The sequence below is a fragment of the Nothobranchius furzeri genome, chromosome 16 (genome assembly GCF_043380555.1).
Source record: "Nothobranchius furzeri strain GRZ-AD chromosome 16, NfurGRZ-RIMD1, whole genome shotgun sequence".
In the NCBI taxonomy this organism is placed as follows: Eukaryota; Metazoa; Chordata; class Actinopteri; order Cyprinodontiformes; family Nothobranchiidae; genus Nothobranchius; species Nothobranchius furzeri.
Window position 1 is genome coordinate 57,058,799 of NC_091756.1, and position 16,700 is coordinate 57,075,498.

At 39.9% G+C, this 16,700-nt stretch overlaps 1 protein-coding gene and 1 long non-coding RNA gene across 5 annotated transcripts in view; one reads left to right on the plus strand and one right to left on the minus strand.

Moving 5' to 3' along the window:
- The window catches only part of nlgn1 (neuroligin 1), a 520,675-nt gene that overhangs the window by 312,063 nt on the left and 191,912 nt on the right, over positions 1–16,700 (minus strand). The gene's annotated exons all lie outside the window — the stretch shown is intronic.
- Positions 9,226–10,931, plus strand: LOC129166624 (uncharacterized). Its single transcript, XR_008565609.2, has 2 exons — positions 9,226–9,956; positions 10,687–10,931. It is a non-coding gene; the product is annotated as an uncharacterized lncRNA (long non-coding RNA).

Genomic DNA, 16,700 nt, shown 5'->3' on the forward strand with positions numbered 1-16,700 from the left:
GCATTGGAGAAGGAAGACAAAATAAAGGAAGTAAAACAATGTTTTGGGATAGGCTTTATTTGATTTAAACATGGCAGACATGCTTTCTTGACAATCCTTGTCATTATGTGTGGAGAAAAGTGTACAAATAAAAAGACCTTGAAGCACATGTGGAGTAGTGCTGGCGCATGCGCTGTGTGAGCGGTTTTGGTACTTTTAGGTCTCAGCGTTGCTTCAAGAGTGTGATACCGTCACGAGGGACAAGCAAAATATCAAACATGTTTGATATCCGTGTGACTGAACGATAGATGATCATGTGCTGGTTGTGAGGTGTTGCTGACCTCTCATAACACCCTGTATACTACATGAAGCAATATCTCATCGACCTCAAAGACTAGCGCAAGAATAATCGGCTCAAAATGAGCCAAAAATCACCCGGCTGAAGCTTGATCACTTGAGTGAGCAAAGTTTTAGATATGCTTGCTTAATTAGCTAACATGACTTTATTGTGACTGATCCCATATTTTAATTCATTCTCAGCTGTGGCAAAGCATGAGGCACGTTTCTACATTAGAAGTTCCAGGGAGGGGGAAAATTAACAGGGAGGTATGGTCCTCTCAGATGTTGGGTCTCCATACGAATTCAGCCCTCAAGACTTTGCAAAGACATCAGCATATCACCACTGCTTCAGCAGTGAGTGATGTCACTGATCAGTGCCAAATGGCATCCACGAACATTAATAACGTTAAAAGTTTTGTGATGTTGAAGAACTGAATAATTTCATCAAGTCGGAGAACTGGGACAGCAGCTTTGTGATGTAAAATGTGGCACTATTTTTGAGACAACAAAGCCCCATGAACTACGTTGTTGTGGGAGATTTTTGCATTTTATGTGTTGGGAGTTTAGTAAATGCTATTTTAAAGCAGTGTTAATGCTGCTTATTTGCTTTTTCTACTATTCTGCTCCACCAGCAACTTCCACCTTTACAAATGTTGGTTGTTTTGGGTGACGTCTGCCAATGCTGCAAGAAATTAGCGTTAGTTAACAAAAGTTCAGCTCAGCAACTCTGCCGGACCATTTTGAGAACCTACTCCAGCTCAGGTACTCCTTTGGTTTAGAGCCCTGCACTGAAGCCCTAGGCCCTCGGATCGGCCCGGCCTGACGGCCCTCGGGCCGGGCTTCGGGCCAATGACTGTGCAATTACCTTGGACACGGGCCGGGCCGGGCACCTTTATTTTCAATCGAATTCATTTAAAAAAAATTGAAACACAAACGCAGCAGTAGAGCCCTGCGTGGGACTGTTTTCTTCATCCCGCTCCTGCCCGCTCCCGCTGAATTTCTGACCATTACCGCCTGCAACTGCAACGTGTGTGTTACACTCCCGCCCGCACCTGCAGCGTGCATGTCTACTCCCGCCCGCAACCGCAAAACTCGGAGAAATTATTACCTCACAATAAAAGACATGTATTGAGTTTGCGTCCTCTCTGGTCCTGGAGAAAACATGTCACAACCCGCGGCTCTTCCATCCATCTGATGCGGCTCTTTGTGCTTGTAAATTAATGAATGGATATTCAAATAAAATGCTTTATATTTTACTGAATTAATTTTATATCTGTAAGTCAATTCTATGTAAAGATTGTCTGCGTAAACCTGAACAGGTCCAACCCGGTCTTACTGTGAGACCGGGTTGACGGGTCACGCTTGTGCGTAATATAAGCTGTCTGAGCTGAAGAGATTCTGGGATTCTCCTCCTGGATGCGTCGCCACATTGGAGACAGGAACAAGTACTATTCAGCCAAAGTTTCATAATCAGGGAACATTTTCTAAGTGACAAGTCTCTCTGAGAGACAGGGTTTGGAAAACACTCGCTTCAGTGGGAGGAATCTTCCCGCATGTGCTCTAGTTCTGCGATGCGCTCCAAACCCCTCTCCACAACTTCAGCTCCCTGTGCACATATGCACTGACAGCGAGCTGCGCTGAGCAGCTCAGATGTTTAGATGGGAATCTTTTCTTGGGTGATTTAGCTACATTTGCGATGTGTGTAACGAATAAAATGTCAGTTCGTCTGTATGCTTCAGGGTAATTCTTTCTATTCTGGAACTATCCGGTCAACTCAAGCCCTGCTTTTGACTGTTCTGTTTTCTTGTGAAAATTGTTGGAAAGAGATCAAATTTAACTTGATTAACACCAGAGCCAGTGCGCCGTCATCTCCATGACGGTAAACGAGGGAAAAACTAATTGATCGGATCCTGCACGTCTTTTAACACATTGGTTAGGATTGACGGACTTTGTTTTCATTTAGTTGGTTAAAAAAAAATCGGGCTCGGGCCGAGCCAGAGAATCCTGAAAACCTTTTCGGGCCGGGTCGGGCTGGGGCTCCACCCCCTCGGGCCGGGCCGGACACGGGCTCAGATTTTAGGCCCGTGCAGTGCTCTACTTTGGTTAATGAAATAATAAATGACCCACACTTGTATAGTGCCTCTCAGAGTAAGGACTCCAAAGCGCTTTACACTACAGTGTATCATTCATCCATTCACACACACATTCACACACTGAAAACCACCCAAAATACATTATTTTTGGCCAGCCAATTGAAGTGGAGACATGCACATGTCGCACAGTTTAAATAGTGGAAACATGCCTATTAGCTCTCTAGCACCTGCTAGTGTACAGCAGCTCATGCTATACACTATAACTATATTGCTAATGATGCTGTTCAATATTTCATTTGATTGACTGCTGCTAATGTATTGGTCAATCTCACGTTTTACTGTACATTCTGAGCTGTTTTGTTGCTAACTTTAAGAACAAGTTCACTTTTGAGTGCATATGCAGTGGTCTAATATAATTTATTACCTTCAGAGTTGTTCTCTGTTGGGAACAAAAGCTCTTGCACTCCTGTTTCAGGAAGTAGAAGTTAGCTGGGGGAGTAGAAAACACCAGGATTTGGAGTCTTACTTATTTCCTGATATTCTGATATCTTGCTTTGCATTAGCAATGAGCCTCTACCACTCACTCTGTTTGCTTTGCAACATTGATTTTAATTTTTTTTAAACTCCACAAATAACACAAGCCTTAAAAAGTTCTGAAGGCTATTTTCATGTTAAGCCTGAATGTGAAATGCGACTGATGATCGACTGAATTTCAAAAATAACAAGTAAACACAGTTTCTCTGTGAGCCTGCTCTTTTGGAAGAATTTGTCACATTATGTAGTGCAACAATTACACAAACTGGTTAAAGCATGTTTACAAAATGTGTAAACATGTTATAATTGTCTATTAGAGAAGTTTTACAGGGACGCTGTGTGGTTTGTTTTTCAATTATTGCAATAAAGTGAAAAAGTGATACAACTGTGGTCTCACAGTGAAGTAAAAGTTTTCCAATTTTGTTTCCACATCACTCTCACTTAATTTGGGGGTATTTTAAGCAGTTCAACTGTAATTCATTCTAAACACTACTTAGACGCTAAACAATCTGTGCAGAATATTTCCAAATTACAAACCCGAACTCAAGCAGAACTAAAAGACCAATATCTCCCCTGATGAGTGACTACTAAACCCAAGTATCGTTTATTTTTCATTGGTACAAAAGGCTGAAGCCGCACATGTGATGATTTTGTTCTGTGATTTTTGATTCATTTGTCAAAGTTAAATTGCCTTCTCATCAACTTTCTGGGTCTGTCTTCTTCTGACGTCCCTCACTCTGTCTCCAGGCCAACGGCGTTGACAGAGGACTGATGAAAAGGAGTTTCACGCTCTCTGACATTGCAACAACCCATGACTCAAGAAGCCAGTTGAGAAGCAGGGCTGATACACACACAAAGCAATACACACATACGTCCTCCACCCCCAGGCTTTCCCCTCTTCTGGATGAGGTAATTATTGCTAGCAGAGTCCATGCATCGATCGCACATTCCGCACAAGAGCTATCCATACATACATATTGCTCTGTGTATGCATCAGTCAAGGCCGGCATTGGCATAGAGACACTCACGCCTAATCAATCACCAATGCACATTAAAGAGGGGATCTAACAGAGCGCATGGCTCAATGAGCCAAATAGGTAATCTACAGCTGACCTTGGATAAAATCCCCACGGGATGTAAACTACAAACACAGAATCCATTCCCCGAGGTAAAAACTGGAGTCTATTGCACTTCAGCAGAAAGTCTAATGAGAAGGATTAGCCCGCATTCTGCAGGCACCAGAACTGTTGAGGTTAAACTCTGACAAGCTGTTTGTGGATCTGATCAGGGTTGGGCAGGAACGGGTTCAATCATTTATTTACTAAATAAATGGGGCCACGAGTGATTATAAACAGTTATCTAAAGTCTTATTATGGGTAATTGTTGTTATATTTTTATTTATATTAATAAAAGAGGTTCGAATGAAAGCAACTAGACTTCGTTGGTTGCTTGAAGAAGTTTTGCTTCTCATCCAAGGAGCTTTGTCAATTCTGGCTGGAATATGGGAGGGTCAAGCTTAGAAGCTGTAGCTGTCTATCGTTGCTCAAGATGTAGAAACTACTTATGAAAACCCCTCCTCCCTACCTCCTGATGAGTCATTCATTTCAATTCAGTTCCATTCAAATCCAAAGATACTTTATTAATCCCAGAGGGAAATTAGAGAATTGTAGTCATTATCCTCTATTGTGTGGGAAGGAGGGTGTAACCTATGAAACCGTTTGGGTATTTGTTTCACAGCTGCATTATAGGTGCATTATAGGTGTATCATAGGTGTATTAAAGGTGTATTATAGGTGCATTATAGGTGCATTATAGGTGTACTATAGGTGTATCATAGGTGTATTAAAGGTGTATTATAGGTGTATCATAGGTGTATTAAAGGTGTATTATAGGTGTATTATAGGTGTATCATAGGTGTATTAAAGGTGTATTATAGGTGCATTATAGGTGTATCATAGGTGTATTATAGGTGTATTATAGGTGTATTATAGGTGTATCATAGGTGTATTATAGGTGTATCATAGGTGTATTATAGGTGCTGAAAAGGTTCAACCCGAGGCCTCCTCTATTTTGTCTCCCCGTTTCACATAGCACCTGCAATGCAGCTCTGAACCTATTCCCAAACAAGGAATTTTAAGGAATACTTTGCACCTATTCATATTTTTAAAGCTTCTTTCTGGAGTATTTCTCTTATCTGATGACACCATCTAGTGGCTGACAAGCATATCACACAAAAACTCTGTTGCTCTGTTTTTTTAAGATGTCAACTTCACGTTTCTGTTTATAAATGTGCTTCTGTAGCCGACAAACAGCTAAAACACGTTGTTTTACGAGTATTATTGTCATGTTGTGTTGTGTTCTCATATATTTATATTTTAGAGACTTTCTTGTGTGTGAAAAGTTCATGAACTCTGCATCAGCCGAGGTATTCCTTAAATTTGAAGTAAGTAAGCGGTAGTCTAATGCTATTGGTTAGTTCTGGTCAGCGCTCAGTTTGCTACTGCGGGGCAGGGGGCGTGCTTAGCAAAAACAAAACAACAACAACAAAAAAGACGTATTGCTTACATTATATCACAGTACATGATGAGATAATCACTTTTACAGATTTCTGAAAAATCACACATAATTTCTGAAAGGGGAAAACTTCAGAAAGCAGCTTTAAATTATTTTCTTGAGCTATTGTGTGCTAAAATTACCCGTTACAGGGTTTATGACTGAGAAGACTCCTGTTGTGAATTAGCACCATATAAATAAACCAAACTGAATTCAAACTAGATTATGAGTGATGAGCTGTTCCCAAATGAACTGACTGAGTGGTGAGCTGACTCCTGGCTCAAATTTTGAATGCTGCATTCAGTCGATTGATTCAAACACAAGGACACCATGATGTTCTAAAGAGATGTGTCTGTTGAAGCGGTGGTACCATCTGCTGGGAGTAAACCACCATCCTGTCATACCCCAGTGGTATAATCTGTGTATTTTACTCCACCAGATTGGTTGCATTAAAACAAACAAAAACCCTGGTGGCTTCCAGGTGCGAGCTGGCTCCCATTGCTGAAAGTACAAGCCTGAAAATGGAGCCAATTTGTTCATGAAAGACACAATGCTATTTAAATGGGAATTCAATCACTGCGTTAGCCAACTTTCCTAAAGTCATTTCATAAAACATTATTTTCTAATGTATGAACATGGTGCTAAACAAACAACATTTCTATTATTAATTTTTCCCACATTTTGTTGAAAGTGATACGAGAAAAAAAGTGCCCATATAGATATCTATTAAGCAGCTGTGCAGCAAAGAACAAAATCAAGTTGTCATTAATCTAGATGGTTTTAAGACATAATGTGAATGAGGTGTCAGGGGAATAACTCTCAGATCTCATTTAAAGGCAAAAGTGTGTTCTAACATAGAATATCCTAGGATTATCCAATCCTTAGAGGAAGTCTGTGCATAGAGGATGTACATTAATTTTCCAGATCATCACCAAGCACTTTGCCTGCAGCATGTAAAGTAAAACTAGTCAGAGGAGACAGACGGCACTGGGAATTATCAGTTTCACTCCCCGCCAGCAGAACAGAAATAAATAGAAAGAAAGACCACGTGCATCAGTGCACCTCCTCCAATCTCGTGTTTGTTGAGGAATTTTAAAAAGACTTCAGAAATGAAGAGTATGGATTCAGTGCTAGACTTTAAAGATCAGTACATTAGATGGTTACCTGTACTAGACCATCAAAAAAGGACAGGACGTTAAAACAAAATTATGATTTGATTTACCAAACTGATTCACCCTTAGAGGTCCCTAGTGCATTGTTTTGTGTGAAAGGTACCCTTTGACCTCCAAGGGTTAACTTTTTTAATTATTTGACTCTTTTTGACAGAAGAAGCTAATCCAACATCTGTGCTGTTGGACGTACCATGATCGTGTCGACTAAGGTATATTTAAAAATTATTCTCATCTCTTTTACTTGTCTCTCTTTCAGTGGAAATTACTTGAGCTGAAACTTGTCAAACAGAAAAACCTTCATGTGTTGTGGAAGGTGTTACATCAATGTTACCTTCTACCATAACCCCCGGATACTACGCAAGAATAACCCCGAGTGCCGTCACTGGGGTTTGTGTTTTGTCCTTGAGCGAAGGTTTGTGTCAAACAGACTAAGAAAAAAAGTAAAATTAATCATTCTAACTGTTCCTGTAACACACACACACACACACACACACACACACACACACACACACGGGATTATCTAACGCATTCTGTCTCACATTAACTGAATGTCCCACTTTGAGATTATAAGTATATAAAAAGTACACAATTAAGGGGAAATCCTCTTATTTTATCTGACCTCTGAGGACATTTCCCTTCACTGCCTTCACCATACTGTGCAGTTGTAACTACCGTCCCTAAACAACATGGAAATAGTGTTTATTTAACCTATAGATATAGATTTAGAAAGGAGAGATGATGCCCATTTGGTTTCCAGCACTTCAGTGAATGTTTAGCAATTACAAAGAAAGAAAGAAAGAAAGAAAGAAAGAAAGAAAGAAAGAAAGAAAGAAAGAAAGAAAGAAAGAAAGACAGAAAGAAAGAAAGAAGGAAAGAAAGACAGAAAGAAAGAAAGAAAGAAAGACAGAAAGAAAGAAAGAAAGAAAGAAAGAAAGAAATCAGGGTATCTGCAGGTTTAAGGGAGCCAAATTTAAGACTTTTTAAGACCTTTTTAAGGCCACTTTGACCAAATTTAAGCTATTTTTTAAAATTAAATTTAAACTATAATTTCCAGCTATTGCCTGGAACCAGTGCGAACCACGCTGCGAACGTGGGATTAGCCATCCAGTTACCATAAAAGTTGCACATCCCCATGGTGCAATCTCCCACTAGCTTAAACAGCTAATGTGCTCATCTAAAAAAGCCCCCTTTCACAACCAACTGAATGTGTACGGTTCCGCTTACGCCAACATTGTACACAAAAAATGCTGAACACTAACTAGAAATTCATGAAAATTTAAATAAAATAATCTTGTTTATTGGGTCTTTGGTAATTTAAGACCTTTGGAAACTGTATTTAAGGATAATTAGTAATTTTTAAGGATTTTTAAGGCCTTAAATTTGGAAAAGCAAATTTAAGACTTTTTAAGGACCCGCGGATACCCTGAGAAAGAAAGAAAGAAAGAAAGAAAGTTTTACAGTTTCTCCCAGATGTGATTTTAAAATGTCTACTTCTATTTTAAGGATGTTGCAAAATGAACAAAATAAAAAGGGAACATTTCTAAGCTTTGCACTTTAGAACTGAAACATGGATTTTATTATTACACTCTAAAAACTGAGGAATGGAGCCATCATGCAGCCAGGGATTTACAAAGCTGATACATGAGATGAGTAATCATGCAACTATTGATAATTTGTTATTCAGCTTTATCATTTGTTGTTTGTAGGCATTTGGATCTTGCGTTCCACACCTGATGAGTCGGTTCATATAAGATGGATCAATACCAGCCAAGTGTGTATGAGGATGATGTTTTTGTGAGTCAGCTGAGTGCTAGTCTGAGTGGAGGAGTCAAATGATTTCTCCTAGCATAAAGCTAAGTTAAATACCTTTTTAGGCACATCCTAAGAGAAAGTGGATCATGTTGTTTTTCAATCAAACATCAAATATTAGGGATTTAAATAATTACCATTAAACATCACAGTTCCAACACATTGTGATTTGTAATCTTTTTTCAGCGTTAGACCACAGTGTTGCACTGGAGCTCTGAAAGCGTTCACATTAGCGATGGGTACCGAATTCGGTACTTTTTAAGGTACCGACCGAATTCCATAGTACCGACCGAGCACCGATTCACGTCATTTCAAACGGTGCCTCGTTTCGATACCCGTCCATCATAACGAGAACTTTCCAAGACAGCTGTGCATGCACAAGAGCGTTATGTCATCGCTCGCTGCGAGCCAGTTGTAAACAGAGCAGCATGGTAGAAAGAACGCACGCTAAAGCTTGGGTCCACTTCACTAAATGTGATGGGTAACTGGGTGATGGTGAAACCAGCGACAACGATCTAAGTGAGACACCCTCATCTTAATCTGCTCCGGTAGGTAAGTATAATTAGCTTGATATATTAGCTTCCGTTTCGCTAATGGTGCGTTCGCTTTCTCCTCGGAACTCCGAATTCCCGACTAGAAGAACATGAACGCGCACTAAAGTTTGGCTTCACTTTACTAAATGCGACGGGTGAAGACGAAACCAGTGACAACGATCTAAGTGTGAGGCATCATTGTTTAGCTCCAGCAGCTAAATAAACTGTTTAAGATAACGTTAGCTTGGTATGTTAGCTTCCTTTGCTACCATTGTTATCAGCTAATGGTGCGTTTGCTTTCTCCTCGGAAATTCTAACTTCCCAGTAGGAAAAATCAAATGAAAAAAGACGGCAAAAGGAATGAAGATACACAGTAAATGTAGCTCACAGTAAAGATGTTTGCTTCAGTTTAATTATCAGTAGAGCTGAAACAACTAATCGATTTAATCGATTATAATCGATTATTAAAATAGTTAACAACTTTTTTAGTCATCGATTAGTTGTTTAATAATCATATTTTACCGCATAAAGTCTATTTTTACCACAATCTGACATCGGTTACAAGCTGTTAAATTTGCCGCCAGTGTGTGGCAGTAATGAGCCACTGATCTACCAGTGGAGCCGTAGAAGAAGAAATGAGCCAATGAGTGCCCTCGGTTTTCATGACGTATCACGTTACTGACGCTCATCTTGCTGTGAGAGATGGCGGAACAAGAGGAAATACGGAAGAAAATAGAAGCGACAAAACTTTAGAGAAACCCCGGACAAAAACCTCACGAGTATGGGAGCACTTCAGTCTAGATGCCTTGAAAAGGCAAAATATGCAAAAACCATCTAGCATGGCACGGAAGCACGACGTCCCTAAGTGAACATTTGAGACGAAAACGTGGGGGCTGAGGAAGAGCACCGCGGTCAAGTGAGCCGTCATTTGGAAGAGCCAGCCCGGTAAGTAACAGAAAATAAACAAGCTGGACTTAGTGTTTTAGCTGAGTTCGTTATAGTGGATGTTAAACATGTTTTTTTGTCGCGTCAGTCTACGGTGTTCTACTTCTGATTGACTAGATGCAATCGTGAATCTCCTCCGTGTTGTGTATCATGCGCTTGCCAAATTCAGCACGTCTGTTTATAAGAATGTTCTCGTTAAGAGAAAAACGGCACAAACCCATAACTATGTTCCTCATTCAAAAAAGGACAACTCTGCGGTGAAAAATATACAGACGAGCTGTGTCCAGGTGAATATAACGCGGCATAGTTGTACGCTTTCAATTTTTAAATACAGGAGAAATTCAGAAAAAGTCATTTTTTTTACTATTAAAAGGCTGTTTTACTGTCTAACGCTGTAAAACGCCTCACAACACATTTTTATCATGTTTCTTAAACAGTATTACACAAAATAAACATTTTTCACATTTCTCTAGCTAATTTAAACACTCCCGACTCAAAGTAAAAACCTCATGAGCTTCTTACTCTGAGCTTTTTAATAGTAAAAAAATTAGACTTTTTTTCTTAATATCTCCTGTTGCGGGCTATTTTGTAGAACGTAACCCTCAAAATAAATGATCACTGTATATTGTTAATTAATTCAAATAATTTAACATTGATTTAGTGTTGTAGTGTGTGTGCTGCTTTATTTTATATGTGTACTTATTTCAGTCTATTTGTGTTTCTTATGCAGAAAAAAACAAGCAACGATGGACAACTACATGGGGAACAAGACACTCACCCCCCAGCAATTCATACCACTTACAAACTCTATTCTAAACATGCTGGTAAAAGACATGAGGCCACTATCCATGGTGGAAGGAGCAGGCTTCCAGCTAATGCTAAAAAATTATTCTGGACTGATATTTTGCACTGTTTAGCTCATTTTCTACTGCTGACTGTGTTCATGTGCAATAAAATAGATTGCAGTCAACTGCACAATTCTCTTATGTTTTTTTTTCTTAACTGAAATGCATCCATCACTTGTATAGGTTAAATAGCTAAACAGTAACAAACCGATTAATCGATTAATCGAAAAAATAATCGACAGATTAATCGATTATGAAAATAATCGTTAGTTGCAGCCCTAATTATCAGCTTATAAAACTACAAGGACGATGTTAAAATACAAACAGTTGTATGTTATTTATCGTGATATATATCAAATATTGTTATATATTGAGAAAAATTTATATTTAATTATAAAAGAGAATTAAAATTATAAACACTCAAAATATTGAAAATTGGTACCGTTAAGTACCGGTTTCGATTCGTAGGTACTGGGAATTAGCACCGGATCGATTCAAATGTCAAAGGTACCTATCCCTAGTTCACATATCTTTCCACCATGTTCAAATGTATTCCTTTTCTTTGTTTCTACCTTCTATTCTGTTTTCTCACATTTTCCGTTCTCCTTCCTTCTTCCTTTGCAGTTGAGAATTTTGTTCTAGCATTGCTTTCCTGTTCCTCCTCCGTCTGCGGCTTGCTGACGAAACAAACACCCACAGTGTCAATGTCAGTGAGTCAAATGGAGGCAGTGAAAAGTCCAGGAGGGGAGAGCGTGAGCAAAGGCATGTGACTCGTGTGCTAATGAGAAAAGATACAAGAAAAAATCCGTTATTTCTTCTTTTTTCTAACTTTCAAGAACCATCAAACAAAAGTCTTTGTAAACGTGTTCCAAATTAGGTTTCAAAGACAACAGTTCTCTTGACTGAAGTGCCTTTTATGTAAAAGAAGAGCAGCAGCAGAAAGGTCTTCTAATAGTCAAATGCTCTTCACTGTAAGAGACACGAACAGGTCATCAGGTCATGGTTTAGTGGAGTATTAATGCAGCAGATCAAGCAGTGCTGGGATGAGATTATCTGCAAGAAGACTTCCCCATCGACTTGATTTCAATCAACTTTCCACTGTTACTCTGTCTGCTGTTTTCTTCTGACTTAGGGGATGGCATTTACTCTGAGTGTAAAACTTGGCTCAAAATAAACAGGTTCCAAGTTATTTTCTAAGCTGTGATTTGTTTGACAAACACATGGAAGTGATGGAAATACAAATGTGCTGTATAAAGACAAGAGAGAGACACGTATAGAAAGAGAAGACGGCCTTTTAAACACTCCTCATGAGTAATACACACTTTTAACAGTCTTCTCCTTGAAGAACTGTGTCCCAGTTTTTGGTCTGTGCAGGAAACAATGACTTGTGTTGGAGTTTAAATTAAAATTGACCTCTGGTTGTTGAATAATTAAATGATAATGATAAATGACCTGCACTTGTATAGCACCTTGAGTCAGAGGGCTCCAAAACGATTTACATTATAGTGAATCATGCATCTTCACACACACATTCCCATGTTAGTGATGGTGAACTACACCTGCCCTGGGGCGCACTGACAGGCGAGGCTGTCAGGCACCACCGGTCCCTCTGACATCCACCACCAGCAGGCAAGGCGGATTTAATGTCCTGGCCAAGGACGCAACTGCTGAATCCTCTGTCTGGAGCCGAGATCTACCCTGCAACCTTCCTATTACTGGACAACCCACTCTACCTCCTGGGATACTGCTGCCTGCTAGTTAAAAACAAGGTTTCAAATCTCACCTATTATTGCTGCAATGGTTCAGCACAAAGAATGAGTTTAATTATAGTTTGTGTCATCCTCTGATAAGGGAGTGTGTTGCTTTAACCTACCTAGCATAAACATGTTGTCCTAGCTCATGTTGGTGTGTTACCAAGGTAACTCATAAAAAGCATCCACTGTGATCGTGATGTTGTCAACCCAGTTCTATAGTGGTCTAAACCAGTGGTTACTAACCTGGGGGTCCCGACCCCCACAAGGGGGCGCCAAAGCCTCTCAGTGGGTCGCCAGGACCTCTCCACTTTAAGGGGTTGAAACGTCATTTATTACTTGTTTATAGCCTACATTTTGCTCACTTTTTTTCATGAGTGAAAAGTTTACTGATATTAAGACAGGAAATAATTAGTACAGAAAAAGTAACACTTTTAAGAACATTTTGCTCAGCTCACTGTTTTAATTTCAAGTGTCAAAAGTTCATTACAGATAGGACTGGTTGATTAATCACAGCGTTTACAGTAAATAATCTAGTATAAACAGTAATATACACATTTAAGTACATTTTGCTCAGTGTATTTTTATGTGTCAAACATTTATTGAAAGGAATGATTGATTTATCAGTGTTTACAAGAAACAATGTGTTCAGAAAAGTAATACAAACTGTCAAGCACATTATGCTCTGTTTGGTTTTGTTAATGACTTTGTTCTGTACTGGAGCCTACTATTACTGTTATCTATTGAATCAAAGCATATTAAAATGTGCTTGAACAATTTTATCATTTCTTAATAATGTTTGTACTGGAAGAGAGAATGGGAGGGGGTCGTCAAAAATTTTACTGGTAAAAAACGGGGTCCTTTGGCAAAAAGGTTGGGAACCACTGGTCTAAACTATCACAAAGTAATAGTAGGGGACATAGGTCCCTTTGGCATTTTCTTTAATGTACACAACATTTTTATGGGCAGCAGTAGCTCAACAGGTTGAGCGGGTTGTCCAGTAATCGGAAGGTTGCAAGTTCGATCCCGGCTCCGGACAGAGAATTCTGCTGTTGTGTCCTTGGGCAAGACACTTAACCCACCTTGCCTGCTGGTGGTGGTCGGAGGGACCGGTGGCGCCAGTGCTCGGCAGCCTCGCCTCTGTCAGTGCGCCCCAGGGCAGCTGTGGCTACATCGTAGCTCATCCCCACCATTGTGTGAATGGACGAATGATTTACACTGTAGTGTAAAGCGCTTTGGAGTCCTTACTATGAGAGGCGCTATACAAGTGCGGGTCATTTATCATTTATTTATCATTTAACATCAAATTAAATAACATTATCTCTGATCTGAAATCCTTTATTGACTAACAAGAGGAAAAATCATAGAAACACCTAAAGCTTTTTGTTGACCTTCTAAAACACCAGAAAGGTCCTTCATCTGTGTGTAATGTACCCTTTTCCCAATGAGCTCTTTGACTACACCTCAGTCTAATAACACAACCACATTTTATCTAGTTTTTAATGAAAGGTTTTTGTTTTTTAATAAAAAAATTTCTGAGAAAATTAGGACATCTAATTTGGAGTTTCACTTCTCCACCTTGGACATCTGGTTAGGATGCCTTCTGAATGCCTTACTGGTGAGGTTTGCCTGGAGACCCCGAGGAAGACCCAGGGCATGCTGGATGGACAGTGAGTGTGTTTCCACTCCCGGAACTTTGAAGTAAATTTACCACAAATTCCCGGCATGCACGTGTCTCCGAATGGCCGTTTTCAGGAACTTTCTGAGTACCTGATCAAGGGTAGGAGTTGCTGAGCGGAACTGTTGGTTTTCCTGGTTAACTAACACCATTCAAAACAACCAGCATTAGTTAAATTGGATGAGTTGCTTATGAAGCAGAATAGAAGTGTAAAAAAAAAAAAAAACACAAATTGTACTGCTTTAAAGTTGCTGTTACTAAACTCACAACACAGAAAAACAAGGCAGACTTGTCCCCAAACCACGTAATTAATGGTGCTTTGTGGTCTCACAAAGCACCACAAAAACTTTCTGATCATTGAACGCCACATTTCGCATCACGCAGCTGCTTTCATCCTCTGAATGGATTAAATTATGATATACTTTGACAATGTTACACCCCTCTGTTGGCTCAGCTAGGAAGGAGAGGGGAATAAACATAAGGTGGACCAGTATAACAAAAAGTGACCCTTATTGGGGAGAAAAAGGCTTGACCAAGCAAAACCAAACTCAAAGTGTCCTTGTATTTTCAAAGGTTTAATTTAAAAAAAAAAGGAGAACCAAAAGAAGGGCCAAAAAACCCTTACCTAGAAATTACCAACGCAAATCGTATATAATTAACTAAAAAGGTCCAAAGGACCAACCGCCATCAATCCAAATTAAACCTCCTTTCTTTAAAAGGGAATGAAACTCAAAAAGGGGCAAAAACCCCCACCAAGTTTGTTAAACAAAAAAAGTTTGTCTGAAAGACAAACCAACCAAAAACACTGAATTAACCAAAGGTGTCCAAACCACTAAAACAGCTCAGGAACTCAGACACTTCAAAAGGGGAGAAATCCCACCTGGGAATTTGCCAAAAGATGGTCTAAAAGACACACCAAAACCAAATGTCTACCAGTTTAACTTATCCCAAAACACGCACAAAAGTCCTAAAGTTGTTTCTTCACAAGAAAGCAACTACAACCAGATTTAAATCACCACACGGCGGCGGCGGCGGCCGTAACAGACAAAATAAAACATTTAATGTTTTTAATGTTACGGTGGATGCTTTTGGGTGCTGATCAGTGACATCACTCACTGCTGTAAGAACAGCAACATGCTGACCTGTGCCAAGTCCTGAAAGAGCTGATTTTGAATGGAGACACAACAGGTAAGTGGATCGAGACATCGTATCTCCCCGTCAATTTCCCACTCCCAGAATTTACCCTGAAGTTCCAACCACAGAAACACGGCTTTAGTTTCTCGGAGAGGGAGGCTGTCCCCATGACATGATGATAATCATAGGAAAATGGATAGATGAATGGATGGATGAACACTTTTAAATTTATTTCAGTTCTATCATTATATGATTTTTATTTGTGCGTGTAAAATACTAAAATCTATTATTTATCTTGAAAGCAATAAATGTTTAACACTGCACAAGCAACTTGTTCCGTACAATGGTAAACCTGGCTTATTAAGGCCTAGTCCACACGTAGCCGGGTTTTTAAAAAAAACGAATATCCGCCCCTCTAAAAACTTGCATCCACACCACCTCGTTTAAAAAAAAACTCTGTCCACACGTACCCGGATAAATACGTTGTTAAGGACATGCCAGACCAGTAGGCGGCAGTACTTTCCCCGTTCTTAACCTCGTCCTTCGTCTGTGGTCTTCCGCAAGGAGCAGTAATTCCGCTTGCAAAAACAAACAAGCAGAAAGCGCTTGGACAATTGATGGATCGGGTAGTGACAGAGCGCAGCTCTGAAGGCTTCCATGATGCCGGCTAGTGTAAACACAGGTCGTACACGTGATGTCAGCATTTTTTGTCGTGGAAAGTGACGTTGCGGACCTTAAAACTCCGGTTTTGTCTGTCCACACGCAGACACCCAAAACGGAGAAAACGCAGATCTTCACTTTGGCCGTAGTTTTTAAAAAGATCCGTTTTCGTGTGAAAAAACTCCGTTTTCGTGTGCATGACAGGCCAAAACGTAGAAAAATATCTACGTGTGGATAGGGCCTTAGTCACAGTGAGAGTCAAACTTTTTCATTTTAATTCAGTTATTTTTTACGAAGTTCTAATTCACAACAAAAGTCTTTCTCAGACAGGTAACAATAAAAACAAACACCAAATTAATCGCAGTAAGTTCAACCCAATTATATCACAATCAGAATTAGGAGAATTTAAAATACCAACTAACAAAATCCATCCTTGTCTCTGGTTGTGTTCAGAGGGACCAGTGGCCCCAGTGTATGACGACTCGCCTCTGTGGCTACAAGTGTAGCTCATCACCTCCAGGGTGTGAATGGATGAATGACTGATTGTGTTGTAAAGTGCCTTGGGAGGTTCCAGGATTCTAGAGCAGTGGTTCCTAACCTGGGGGTCCCGACCCCCACAAGGGGGCGCCAAAGCCTCACAGTGGGTCGCCAGGACCTCTCCACTTTAAAGGGTTAA